Source organism: Seriola aureovittata, chromosome 15 (genome assembly GCF_021018895.1).
Source record: "Seriola aureovittata isolate HTS-2021-v1 ecotype China chromosome 15, ASM2101889v1, whole genome shotgun sequence".
Taxonomy (NCBI): domain Eukaryota; kingdom Metazoa; phylum Chordata; class Actinopteri; order Carangiformes; family Carangidae; genus Seriola; species Seriola aureovittata.
The window spans coordinates 9604647-9619739 of record NC_079378.1 but is presented as its reverse complement, the minus strand read 5'-3'; the positions used below and the strand labels follow the sequence as shown (position 1 = coordinate 9619739).

Genomic DNA, 15093 nt, shown 5'->3' with positions numbered 1-15093 from the left:
GGCAATCCCTCAGAGACACCTAAGACCGCTCTGAGCTGCTGGTCCTGATTATGCTAAAGAATCATGATATTTTTAACAGCCTTGTCTCCCACCCTTGGCCCGTGGGACCTGTGTCTGATTTTATTAATCTTATTGCATCTTTTTTTTTTTTGCATTCGGTGTAGCTGAGCATCCCTTTTAGGGAACATGTCCTTGAGCTGCGTCTATACCTCTGTGTCTGCCAGCAAATTCTCAGAGGCTTTTTTTTTTTTTTTTTTTTGACAGCTACTTCCAACATTACTCAAGTGCCTCTGTTCAACACCGAGGGGCTGGGGGTTTTGATCACTTTTATAGCATCTGCTTGACTCTTATGCTCCTTTGAACAACAAAAGAGAAAAAGGAAATGGGAGAAACATAACCCTGCTAGGTTTAGATGACAGCATTACAATGCTGTCAGAATTATAATGTTGACATACAAGTCGAAAGTGTTAATGATCTGAGAGTGACTCTTACCGTATTGATTCTGGTGATAACAGAGTGTCTGTTTTGAAGCCATGAACAAAGGACTCTCTCCCTCTGACTGGACCCTATCTGTCACCATTAAACTGTTCGGCTGTAAGCAGTTTTTTAAGCAATTAGTTCAGGGATGTCTTGCATGAAAACCTCCATCTGTCCCCTGCGTATTGTTTCTGCAGAGTTTCCAAACAAGCTGCAGAAAAGCTACAAACACTTTCCCTACCAACACCTACAGGAATTCAAACTCTTCTTAATAATTTATTTTTTACTGCTACAAAGTTCATTCACAAATAGATCGTCTTTATCCAAAGTTTTAAGAATAATTTGATCTTAACACAGCAGTTTGGAAAGATTCACTTTTTGTTTGGCATCTGCTTTTCTCACATTCACAACATGTTATTCATAAAATTCACAAATTCAAATCAGTAAATTCGTTTTGCCAACAAGGTAACCGAACAAGTTCATCGGCCTGCCTTTAAAGAATACTTCACTAACTCTCTTCTACACCCACTGAACTCTGTGAAGATGAAGAAAATTCGCTTTATTCTTGTTCCAACTTTTCCAGGCACAAAGTTCGAAAAATGTGTCAGTGCCATCACATTTATAGGCTAAATTATATTTTATGGCTTCCTGGTAATGTTTAGAGCCAAAACACGAAGTCAACCTCTCCTCTCATCCCCTCCTCTTCTCTTCGCTCATTCCAAACACACCCTTGACTTACTTTCCTCTACTCTTCTTCCTTCTTCTCCAGCTCTCCTCCTCTCCTCTCCCCAAGCAGTGGAGTGACTCACATTCCCTCTGGTGTGAAGTGTTTTATCTCATCAAGGAATGGATCAAGCCAGGCATTCTTATTGCAGCAAGAAGACTGCTTCACTCCAGCAATAAAATAATGAAACATTAAGTAGTAGTATTTCTTAAAGAAAGTTAATAGAAATAGACATTTCTTGTCAGGTTTTTGTCACACGACCAGAACTAATTCTAGACTGGGGCTGGTGAGAAGCATTTCTGCTGCATTTTGGATGAGCTGCAGAAGATGACTGACATAATGAGTTGAAAGCATGTAAATAAGTCTTCAGTTGCCTAAAGAAGAAAAAAAAATGTTTTCCTCTTTGAATGGCAGCTGCCCATTTATCTTTATTATCATAGTGGTACACACTATGTGTTGAAAAGTGGCGGGAACATAAGGGCTCAGATGAAAAAACATTTTTTACACAGTCTTAAACATCTGTGTTTTTTGGCAATGTATGGAGGGGGGGGGGGTTGGTTTGGTTTGGTCAGTGGTAATAATTATGGTGGGAGAAAAATTGCATAACATCGTATCTGTCACAGTTCTGCATCTCAGGTCACTTGCCTCACTTCACTGTCACCCAGCTCCCAGTCAGTACTTTTCCATTCCACCCTGTTCTCCTGCACCTCCCTCTATTAGCCACTACCCACCTCATCAAGCCAATTCCATTCACCTGGTCACACAGCTTCCCCTAATTACACTCACCCAGTATACAAACCCCAGCCTTCCAGTCATTCTTTGTTAGATTGTTCTTCCCTTTTCTCGATGCGAGACTCTCCAGGGTTTCTTGGACTGATCCCCTGTTACCGATCCCATTCGTCCTCGACTTGCCTTTCTCGTCTGAACCCTGGTAATCACCTCATCCTCTTCTGTCCCTGACCTTGAGAAATGCCTTTGTGACTTTGGCCATTGTCTGTATGATCCCGTGCAGGCTCATTCAACCTGAGCCTCCAAGTCTGCCAGGAAGATTGTTTTTTTGGATTTACCTGCCAGCTCCGGTTTCTGCCTTGGTATAAATAAACGTCACTACAAACTGCTTTTGTTGAACTGTATGCTGCATTTTGGTCCTATACACGCCCATTACTGTATCAAGAGGGCGTACCATAGTCACAACGACATGACAATACTCACATGTCCACCACACGTGTAACACTCGTAAAGGAATGAAGTTTGATGCGGAACTCGCAACGTTTCTTCTAGACTGGTAAGTAAACAGCTGTTAATGCTAACACTAGTAACATAGCAATAGCATTTTCTTGGGTCATTCTAGAATCAGTAGGCTGAGGGTTTTCCTTTTGTATCTATCTGTAAGACGTGATGGGGACAAACCACCAGAAACTGGTGGCGATGTGTCCCCTGCGTCCCCAGTGTAAATCACACCTAGGCTGGTACAAGCTATCAAATTCATTCGAATGATGAAGACAATACAAAGGTGTAACTTTGCAAGTCCTGGCAAACTCCTGGAAGCACTCTGTCTCAGTGAACTCAGGTTTCAAGGAGTTAAATTTAATTCTCTTGTTATGATGCTATGTTTTATTCATAAACACACTCTGCTGCCTTTCTCTGCCATGTCTAGGGTGTTCCTTGGTATGCATGGTAAGCCCAGGTTCCTTCCCATTCCTCATTATCATACAGTCATAATACTAATGCTGTATACGGTTTAAGTCACATCAGCTTGCTATTGTTCCCCTTTGTTCATACCAACTCTTGGTCTGGAATATTTTATTACATAGGCACTAAAAAATATTACTTGGTTTCAGCTTTTTCACTGTAAGAGTGAATGTATATGCGCTCATTTATTTACTTCAACACTGCATAACTGTAAAACTTCACCCAGTTCAGAAAAGCTACTCATTAACAATGATGTCATTAATGTAATATTTCACTTGCAAATCGGTTCTACTATGATAAATTAAGTGTCTTAAAAGGTAAAGCTGCAGCTGAATAGTGGACTATTGCAAATACACATCAAGGTTATTTCTCAAACAAATAAATGAAGCAATTCGATTCAACTTTTATTTCTGCATACTACAAATCTTTCACAAAAAGTCTTCATAATATTTAAAATTAGATTGTGGAAAGTAAAGAGTATACATTGTGTAACTATGTGCTATTATTTCATGGGCCCGATTACCACCTTTATTCAGTGACTCTGCAAAATCATTCTGCTGATATCAATTTCAGTTCACATTCTCTCTGCTATCATTTTTGCAATAGTCAGCATGAACATGTGGCTATGGCTGTGCTCTTGAAGAGCAAAGACAGATAGTGAGTCAGTGCTTCAGACCGCAGGATATCAAAGAATGGAAGAAAGAAATGGCAGACTTTGAATGGAGAGAAAAGAACTGCAGGAAGTATTTGCTGGCAAGGAAAGTAGGGTATGTACTGTAGATCTTCAACTTGGACTGAACCTGGTGGAACCTGAGAGTATTAGGGCTTGATTTTTGCCCATTTTTATACCAAGGATGAGGCACATGGGAACTTGTATGTGAGAGCAGCTGCTTGTAGTGATGAACCCATAGAGAAGTATCAGCCAACTCTGCAGTTTCTCAGCTCCACGAAGCATTTTAGTGAGTTTCAACTCATTGTTCTGGTTTTCTGGGCGACAATTTCAGTTTGACTCTCACCAGTCTCATAGTTTAATATTTGGCTTCAGCAGACAGCCATTTTCAGCGAACCACATATTTCCCTTAGTTGGTGGAGACCAATGCAGAGAGAGAGAGAGAGAGAGAGAGAATGAATATTGGTACATTTATTCAATTGTGCATTTCTGGAAACAATTCCTGCAAACAGAACCACACAATAGATTACCTGCAAAAGTCTGTAATTTGCTTGAAATCCCTAGTTAATTTATTTATGTCAATGATCTTGTCAGCAGCATCAGAATGACAAGTCAAAATGCTTAGCCATGTTGTCAATATAACAGTGTGCTTTGTTTTCCTAATGTAAGCTAAGGTTGTCATGACTGTATGACGTATATCAATTTCGACAATACAAATTTACATGTTACTGTATGTGGGAGATTGATCAGACATAGTCTGACATATTTACTATATACTGTAAAATAGACTGCAGTAACATGAAGCATTACAGTGAGTATACAGTATTAAAGCACATTGTTGGATTACATGTTCTGTCTATGAAACGCTTGAATGATTGATGGCAAGGTGGTTGTTCGCCCAACATTGTTCAACCAGCCTCAGCTGTTATTAGACCATGATTGAGAACATGGGCCACAGTTGTGGCCCTAATTTCATCGGGAACCTGCCTGTGTCCTTGACCTCTTCCCTCTTCCTCTGTTTTTGCCTCCCTACTCTTCTGCCACACAGAATTGCTCCTCTTCTTCTTCCAGGCTGTTGGCTCTGTTTATTTCCTTGTTGTTCTTCCATTGTCAGAAATTGTAACACCGTTGTGCTTTGCCTATACATGTGTTTGCCAAATGAGGTTTCATGAGATGCACCTCTGAGCTATTTTAGAGAACTGATTGCTCATTGTTTGATGTAATGCTTCACATATTTGCATTCATTAGTGAAAGTTAAGATTCATCAATTAAGGTAACTTTTACAAAAAAGGTCTAATGAAAATATGTAGAAAATTTACTTCACAGATTATGACAGCTGGTTCGACCATATTGCATGTAATGACTTGTAATGCCTAGATGTTTTTGGGATTGCTGTAGGAAAGAGCAGACAAGTGTACTGTACATTATCATTTGCATGAATGTGCCAAAGCATTCGCAATTTGTTCAAAAAGAGTGAGGAATTGCTTTTATGATGTGCACAAATGATTGATTAGGAGGTAGAATGAATTCATCAGGGTGACTAAAACATGACTCCAAATGAATGCTAACGCTGCTCTGTATCTCCTGAATGTGTGAACAGCCAACTGTGTGCGAACAAGTTTGGAATATTATATAACTTTAAAGTTGGTAATTAGTTAGTGTTGTGTCCGAAGCTTCTTCCCAATGCCTGTGATTGGTGGCAGCATTATTTGCTTTTTGTCACAATCATCTTTATGACTTTTGGCAAACCAACTACCACAGCTTCAGTGTCCAGTTAGTGTATTAGAAGTCCAGGCTGTCCTGTCTCCTGTTACCTCCCACTTCATTTCATTCATCTAATCATTGATTGAATTTGAACCTCTGAATTTCTGTTGTGCCTCTTTCCCTTCATAAACTGATAAATGAGAAAAAGTTATCTGTGCCGCTTGTCCCGCAGGCAACCACCATCATCCACAACTTAACCTCCACCTGAGGCCTCAGGAGAGCGCTCTGCCAAGATCTCATATTCATGTGTGGTGAAGTGTCCTCTTGTTGAATTAAAAATGAGCCTAGTCACTCTTTGAATTAATTGATGTGGCTTTACATATGTAGAATCCAAAACTATCCTTGTGGAGTTCGGTGGTTGGCTGTCATTAGTTTTGGAGGCTCAGTGCTAAAATATCTTTTTAAGGGGAAGAAAAGAAAACCCTTAGTATTGTTTTTTGGTTTCATGCTTTCGGGGGTGGGTGGGTCAAGAGTGCTTGTTGTTTAGTATTGTAGGTCTGTTAAGGTCACATCCCCACTCCTACATCCAGTCCAGATAAACACCCCTGCTTTTCCATTACCACCTTAGCTCTGCAGGTCAAGTATGTGTATGTAAGAGTGGAATATAATGGGATGATATCACACCTACATGCTTGTGTGTATTGTATCAGTACATGGTGTCTGTGTGTGATTGCGTGCAACTTCTGCCATTTATCTGCTGTGTTTTCCATGTTCTGTGCTACACTGACGACCTGTCTGCTCCTTCGTTCCTTTCATTTATAATGTAATGATTTATGGCCGTGGTCGCTGTGCCCTACTTTAGTCTATGCAAAGATATAAGGTGGAATTAATTCAAAATTCCTAGCTGTTATCACTCCCACAAATTAATTACTTTGACCAGCCTGTCCTCTTGACAATACCATATACATTATATTACATACATACATTGTTTTCTCTCTGAGAAACTATTAGTCTTGATGTCGTAGACTGTATATTAAAAGCTTGACTGTAAATTCTTCCTAACACATAGGGATATAATGATAATTTACCTTTGTGCTTTAAACAAACTCCAGACCTCATGTTCTCTGCATAGTCAAAAATTCTGCCATGTGAGCAGCAATATTACTGTTACTTATTATACCGCAATTTAGATGTTTTCTATAGCTTGATATAGCCGCATGCTGACAAGTATATTTTAATAATCTAACACAACATCATCCTCTCTTGAAATCATGGCTGAAAAACTGTAACGTGATATTCAGCACATTATTTCCTCACAGAACTGTTTCCTCCATAAGACCTGAACTCTCAAACCATTAAACTGTCTGCTTTTAAAGGGTTGAAGAAGATGAGCAGCTTTCAGTTGTATCTTTCTATCTTTTTAAATGTTTGAAGTGTTGAGGCAGGGGGGCCACAATGTGAAGGAAACATGTTTTTCCTTATGTTCCACTCGGCTTGTTGATGTCTTCAGGCAAGGTCACCTAGCACATCCTCAGCTTGTCTGCCTGCCTTTAATTTTTCACCATTTTCCTATCTTAGTTTTTCATCAGTAGTTTTTAAGAAAATTGTTTTTTTTTCTGAATGACAATGTAATTATGTTCCAGAAGTATAAATATGTAGATAATATTAATTCTGGTATTTTCAAAAGCAGCATACTGTTATAGGAAAGGCAGAAATGCATGGAAGTAAAGTCGATGGGTGGAAAAACATGAAATCATGAATGTAACCTCATGTCACACACTAGGAAGAAGCCAACTGGCCAGTCTAATCAGGAAAAGTAATCTTAATCAACATCATTTTAACACTTATTTATAGTTTTATCATATCAATGCTGCTTGACTAACTGCTGGTCCACAGGGGTCTGCTGACCAACAGGGAAAATTGCTGCTGTTCCAGATGGCCAGTCCAGTCCTGCTGTTTGGGGTAATTGTGTTTTTATATCTGGCAAGTCATGGCTAATTGACTTACTGATTCATCAATTAAGAGATGTAATCTATAAAATTCAAGAAATCACAAACAGAAAGGCGCCCACTTTTTTTTGAGTTTTGATTGCGCTGAAACAGTCAGTGGGTTTTTTTTTTTTTTTTTTTTTTTTTTTTCCTTCAGTAAACTAATAGATAGATATGGGGTCTCTGTTTGTCAGGTTATTTTGGGATTCCGCATACATTGGAAGTCAAAGAGTTCCTGGGTTTTGGTAGTTTTAAGTAGGAGCTCATTGTTCAAGCACCAAGTGACGGGTTGGTTCACTTCAATTCAGTCTTCGGTGTCCTCATTGTTGGAGATGAGGACTACCATGGTTGTGTCGTCTGCATATTTTATTTTTAAATGGGAGGTGTAAAGTGAGAAGAGCCAGGGGGAGAGAACACAGCCCTGAGGAGCCCCTGCACCTTTACCCCCCTGTTCTACAGGGTCACTGGTCACATTGAAGAGTTTGAGTGCGTCGATGGCGTTAAAGGCAGAACTAAAGTCTAGGAACAGGATGCAGGTATTTGGTGATACCAGGTGTTGCAGGGCATCATGGAGTGCTGTGCTGAAAGCAATGAATGGTACATAAAGGATTCTGCAGTTTCATTGGGTTCATTAGATGCTGCCAACTGTGAACTGGCCACTGGATTTGCAGGGTTTGCTGTCTTCACAGCATCATTTCAGCTGTGTTGTTGTGACAAAGGTTCACATCATGTAAAAATCTTGGCAGAGACACAGCATAGACCATGCTTAATTGCTGTGACAGGACAGTTTTCTCCCTTCAAGTAAATCTTGCCGAGCATGTATTATCTCAGCTTCCTTTATCGAAACCCTTAAGTGCAGGACTCGGCAGAGAGAAAATAAAAAAAAAAAAAAATGCTCAGGTTCTACAGTTCCACTGAAGTTTTCTTCTTTGAAATGCAGGATGTTCCTCTGTGATCCTGTCACATTAAAAGGTTTGGTATTTTTCAGTATTTGGAAATAATCCATGTAACTTATTTGAAGGTGGCCTTTCTAAAGAGGACAGCAGCAACTTTAAGTTTAAAAAAAAAAAAAAAAAAGTTGGTATCTTGAGTCTTGTGTTTGTTTTTTTGTTTTGTTTTTTACTGGTTGGAAAGATTGTGGCTGACAGATGTCTGATTGTAATGTAAATTATAGCAGTACTATTCCTGTGGGGCTGCATCTTTAAACCCACAATGGTTAAGAGTTATTTGTTAATCTTGCTATTGCTACATAGTACAGCATTAACACTAATAGCTTATTACTTACCAGTCTAGAAGAAATGTTGCATCAAACTTCATTCCTTTACTCGCCAAGAGCTGTCTCCAGTGATCCAATGTTAACTTTTGCCTCCATCATGTTTTTTATTCTACCAGTAAAATCTAACTATCCAATAGTGAGTCACTGTAGCCTCCAGTCTGCCCTTAAGACTTACCTCTATTATACCCAACAATGGCTGAAACTCTTGTCAAGCAACAATCTCCACAAGCTGCTCCAGACAGGAAACCAAATTCAGGTGCAGAGAAAACTTACACATGGCCCCTTTTTAAGGCTCCCCTCATTTTGGAAACATGTTTGACCTTGTGTTGTGTTATTGCCACTAAACATGGAATCTAAGAGGAATGACATATTGGCTATCAGATCTCAAACTTGGCAGTCAGACCAGTGGACCTCATGTGTGAAACACAAAAAGCATAACAGAGAGTGGTCCTGGTCGCCTCTGCATGCATGCATGGATGTGTGTATGGGCACTTACTGTGCACTGTTTCACAAGGTGATGAACATGCCTCTCGTATGAATAATTGAAGATGCTTGAAGAGCCTTTGCTCTTTGTAACACAAACTTGACCTCTCCTGCTTTGAAGTCTGAGCAAACAACACTGCTGGGTTCATTTTTTAAAATGCAAACATAGTAATTAAGCAGACTTGAAACTCGGTATCTTCTTGTGACCTTATCATTAAATTTTTTTTAACCACAGTGGAACAATAGAGTAGTAGAGTGGACCCTGTGGAGGAGATGGTGTTGATGTTAAAATTGGAGTAAATACAGCCAAACACCCACACTGTAAGTTTCTTATCCAAAGAAGCAAGCGTGCAGACAAGTTGTATAGATTTTAGTTTACTCAGTGTCAAGGTTATTGAACACAAATGATAACCTGTTTTGTTTGATGTTACAGCAATCTGATGGTCTCTTCATTAATAATCATTTCTCCATTTTTAGCACATAGACCTATATTTAATTCATGTTTCACAGCTTGTGTAAATTCCATTTGCACTATTTTTGTCCACGTGAAAATGAATGTCACATAGGAGCAAGCTGTGCCCACACAACAACCAACATCACTGAGGACTGCGTGTTGCACTTAGATACACAGACAAGTGTGTTCTTCACGTTGCTGCCAGCGCACTATTTCGCTTGCTTGATGATTTATGATCTCAGAGACATGGTCTACCTTTGCAAGCTTCTAGAGTCTTGTATCACTAATGTGGCTTCCCAAAGCCATGCTACCACTGTGTGAGACATTTGCCCTGCGATTGCACAGCAGGTACTTCATCACGTCACCTGCTTTGGTGGCAGCAGTCGTAGCTATAGCTTAATGAACAAAAATCAGTGTCGAGTGAAACTTAATGATGATGTGATGAAGGGCCAATGTTTTTTACAGATCACAATCAGCCCCATTGCAGCATAAGAATTTACAGTAGCTTTGTGAGACGACTTGTGGCATTTTATGTTTTGTTTTTTGGGACCAGGTATAAAAAAGACTGCACTGAAATTCAGATTAAGTAGCTAAAGCTGTATTTGAAGTGTGCTTGATTTCTCTCATTTCTCAGTATCATTATAATTAAACCCTATTGCCAGATAATAATGTCGTTATTTTATTATGAGTTTTTAATATCCAATCCCAATATATATTTTTTAATTCTTGTCTTCTCTATCTCAACAAGGTAACGGTAAACAAACTGTGATTCGGGTATGGTTAGTTTTCTGCAACTAAAACACTTTAAGAAAGATCATGGTTACAATTAACATAATAGATTAACATTTCGTGCTGGACTTGTGACAACTATCCACCATCCCGACCTCCTCAGCCTCACTTTGGTAGATATAAAGGTCCCTCTACTTCCAAATTCAGCAATGACTGTTGACATAGGATCTAAATTTCCACATGCTGTTGTTTTCCCTCCAAGCTAATGTTAACCCACTTACCGCGGCTTCGACTGTGCAGTAGACCTTTGAATCCAGAGATATAATAGGGCTGCTCGAGCCTTTGTTGATTTGTAGCTTTGGCTGATCATGTGAGCATCAACCCTGTCATTGGATTTCCCGTCTGGTTCAAGTGCCACCTGTGCAGATATTGACAGTGCAGACGGATGGTTTAATGGAAAACCATACACACAAAGAAAGGCAATCATTAGAAAGCAGCAGTAGACACCCTGTCTGTATCATTAGCCATGCTGAGAGACCAAGTGATGTCTTTACAACTTAGTATGGATTATTAGTGTATGTCTTTTTAATAATACATATGGAATCATAATGAATATCAACAATGTCTAGACAAGACTGGTGTAATAGTTCCAAATTAGAATCTGGCCAGAGAAAGTGTGACATGACAAATATGTGCTGTTCAAGAATCTCTCCTGTGCTAACCCCCATATCAATCTCAACAAAGAAATAATACTTGACGAGTGCGAATTACCCATTTTCCATGTAGGCAAAATATAAATGAATAACTAAAAAATAAGTAAAAATAAATAAAGAGCGGGTTAGGAATGTTAATCAGAACAAGACACAACTCTTAAAAAGGGCATGAAAGCCCACAAGGACATACACGAATGACTAATGCCCCGTTTGTCTATCTGTCATCTGTCTCGCTCCTTCCTGTTCCATCTCCTCTCTGTCTGTGTGCGTGCGTTTGTGCACGTACCAATGAGACCGAAAAGACTGATTTAACACGCAGACGAGGTCGAAGAGTGGCCACAGTCATCGGGGAAACGTGAGTCACTCGGCGGCAGCTCACCACTGCAGGAGGAGGAATGCAAGAGGTGCGCTGGAAGGAGAAGAAAGGGACACAATTGAAGGGAAGAGGAGAATATGAGGGATTGAAGGAATAAAGAAAGCGAGCAAATCGGTAGAGAGGGACAGGTGCAGATTATAGGCATAGAAATGGGGTTGAAAGGAGGCATGAAAAGAAGGGGAAATTAATGACAGATAAGAGAACAAAAGAGGAATTAATTGCAGTTCACTGACTTCATACTTACTGGCGTGTTTATTTTGCGTGCTGCATTTTAAACCTTGCTTGATGCCGACTTTTTGACTTGTCTCCACATGTACGCACACGTACATGTGGAGCATTGCTCATTCACGCTGAGACCTCACCTTCTGTTGCTTTTTGCAACAGACCCTGGTGTTTGGGTCATAAGTTCACCCTCTCTGAAAAGTTGGGGTGTATTGCTTCAGAAGTTTAGGAAACGCTTATTGGTTGCGCAGAGATGATGATTGCAGTTGTCTAGGTGAATAGACTGAAAACACGGCTCCAATTTTTTTTTTTTTTTTTTTTTTTTTTGAGGTGAATGGACTGACTGACAAACTGCTGCCCAGAGCACCGCAGTGAAAGGGAATAGTTAGTGTGCCAAGTGATTTCTAGGTCCAGTAATCAAACGACACAAGCAACACGAAGATGTACGATACATGATGATATCCTGAGAGAGGTTCTTTTACTTGACTCTCCATAAAAACCTATTGTAGCATGGAATTGGCTGTAATAAACACATTTTGGAGACTTTGATGGAGACAAATGGCACAGAGACAGGTTAATGCTGTGCGATGATGTTTTCATATACTTTCCAAAACTGATCTTGTCATTTCCTCTGATTTTCAAATGTCAGATATTAATCTTTTAATCTTAATATTAATCTGGGAAAAGAGCAATATGCATGTGTATGAGGGGAAGCAAAAGGGAAATGGAGAGAGCAAACACAGACGGAGAAGAAAAAAAGAAAAAGATGACAGCCAAGTGAAAAGAGAGACAGGTGGACGGAGGTATGAAGAGAGAGGTTTTTGGAAAACAAATACAGCCTTTCCCCTCGAGTCACTCCATGTTTGCATGCAGCAAAATTATAGGCAAGTCCTTTTGAATGAAAGAAATCAAAGACTGTTGTTCTACAAATGCAGTTTAATGGCCTCTGAAGACTGGCCCACTAACAGCTGCAGTGCATTTCACTGAAATTTACATACTCTAGCTTGGCCGATCAGGTTGGGGCCAACGGAAATCTCCTACTGGTATAACTGGCTGTTTTATCTTCACTTCCAGCCTCTAGGCTCTCCAGATAATAAAACTGCCTCACAAAATCTACTGCAAAGCTGATTTACTCCTTTTTAAAAGGTTCTCGACAATACCGTCATGAATTAATTATGTATGTTCAGCCCGTGAGATATACTTCTTCCAGTGGCTACATGCGATTAAAAGACTCTCTGAAATGCTCCACCAACACGGTAGATGTGAATGTCTGGTATTGAAGGTGGCTGGTTGCTCTATCAAGGTGTCATGTTGAGGTGAGAGTCATCTTTCTTCTAGCTACCTTGTCTGCTAGTCTGGGATAACTCTCACAGCAGATCTTGCCCTTTGGACACTCCCCCCCCCCCCCCCCCCCCAACCTTCAAGAATGAGGTTACCCACTGTAGACAATGCTGCTGCTGCTGTTTTATATTTTTCCCTCTGACTTTTTTTTTTTTTTTTTTTTTTTTAAAGGGGCGAGAGGGAGAGAGAGAGACACATCTAGGGAATAAAAAGGATGAAAAGAGAAACTGGGCCCAGGTATAGCTCAACGTAAACATGTCAAGGTGACAGATGTGTCATTAAGTAGCCAACAGCTGAATGACAGGTTGAAGAAATGGATGGTGGGGGCCCAGTGAATGACAATGTTTGCATTTTTACTCAAACCTGAGCTGTATTGACATCATGCCAGGACAGAGGAGGAACTGCAGGGTAGTCCTGCAGTGCCTTGTCTGTAACATCCATCTCCCCTGTCGAAACTTTAAACTACCCCCCCCAGACCGGGTCGTAGCTTTCTTGATCAGATTTTGTTTCTTAAATTAATCATACATGATAACTGCGTGCCGTAGCCGATAGCCACAAGTCGCTGCCTCCGCCATCTTTTTTACACTTTGCCTGCACACTGACTGACACCTCAGTGGTTTGCTGCCTACTGAACCATTGTCACCAAGGCACCATCTATCCATCTTATTATGCTAATGGAAAGCTGAGGGTTTTCTTCCGTTAGAAGCATCCACAGTCATCATTTATTCAATTATTACCGTACAAATTGTTTGCACTGTGCTTTCAGCAATTAATTCAAGTTCCTTGCTCGTGTACAGGTTGGTTCAGGCGCTGATTGCGTTTGATGATTAAGTCATAAAGTCTATGAATGTCTTGTCTCACGTACCATGTAGATTTCATAAAACACAGTTAATTTTCATGGTTCATAGCATGCAGGTCTTACTGATTCCCTACTTTTCTCTGCCCTTATTGGGGGGGGGGTTGCTTTTTAAGTGTGGGAATTTTACAACCTTTTATGACCCATGACCATACCTTTTACATAATCCTGGATTACAAGTGTTTGAAGTGTCAAATTCAAACTTTGCGGCAAAGTTCAGACGAGATCTGACACCTGGCTAATAATGGGAGAAGGAAAGAGGAAGGAAAACTTGAGCATCACCTGAACTGCTAGGTAAGGCAGATGATGATGTATGATGCTTTATTGTCATGCTGGTAGTTTGCAAATTCAGTCCATTCAAAGCCACTTGCATGTATAAGCATTATAGCTGTTGCTCATTTAAGAAGATATGTCTACGATCTAACTTCAGTCTCATGCCTGTGCAGACCACGAATCCTCCATTAAACACTGTATGGATTTTCTGCACTAACTAATCCCAGCCTATAGATAATACATCAAACAAACAAACAAGCCCTACAGATACCAACCAAACAGGAAAAAACAAGAATCCCTAAGTATCCCGTCATCGAGATCATTTCTATGAGGATAAAGTAGAGCCTTGTTTAAGTAGAAGTAATTAAGCCTGATGGATGAGACAGTGAGGAGTCTGGGGGAGGAAAGGGGGGTGTGGGGGACTGAGTTAGGCCAGTGGTTCTCTTGCTGCGCTTGATTCGATACCCACAGCGTGAGAAATGCGAGAGGAGATTATCCAGCAGTAAAGATTCAGCTGAATTACGTTTTATTCCATTGCTTATCAAAAGAGCGCAAATTGTTTTATTGACACTGACAGTGGTGAGCCCTGAGGTGGGGCGGCGGCGGGGGGGGGGGGTAAGATTGAAATATGTAGTAAGATGAGCAAGACGGAGAGAACTCTGAATGTCATGGACAAAATGTTTTTGGGTGTCTGGCTGGTCTCGGAGAAATGTTTTACTGAGTTATATAGCACCTAAATTAAATTTTTCTTCAAGCTAACTTGACATTTGACACATTAACTTGGCACTCAACAAAGAAGACAGAGTGAGATGTGAGCTTTATTCCCTGTCATTCGCTGCAGTCGACAGCTCAGTCTCACACTGAGCTCCACCTAATTACCACATCAAGCTTGTTGATGTTAATCGTCTTACACACTAAATGTTAGTTTAACATTAAGTTTCCTTGTTATGATTTTATCATCAAAATATCTGCTATGTTTCTTTATGGCAGTGTTTACAAACTGTCAAACTGCTGTCGTTTGTACAGTCAGATTGTGTGGTGTATCATGCTGCGTCCATTGTTGATTGCAATGTGTTTTTGCAATTATTTAAATTGTTTTATTTGAAGGTTTTGAC

At 40.1% G+C, this 15093-nt stretch overlaps 1 long non-coding RNA gene across 1 annotated transcript in view; it reads left to right on the top strand.

Annotated features, from left to right (window-relative positions):
• Window positions 1-15093, top strand: part of LOC130183057 (uncharacterized) — a 54356-nt gene that overhangs the window by 23684 nt on the left and 15579 nt on the right. The window lies entirely within an intron of this gene.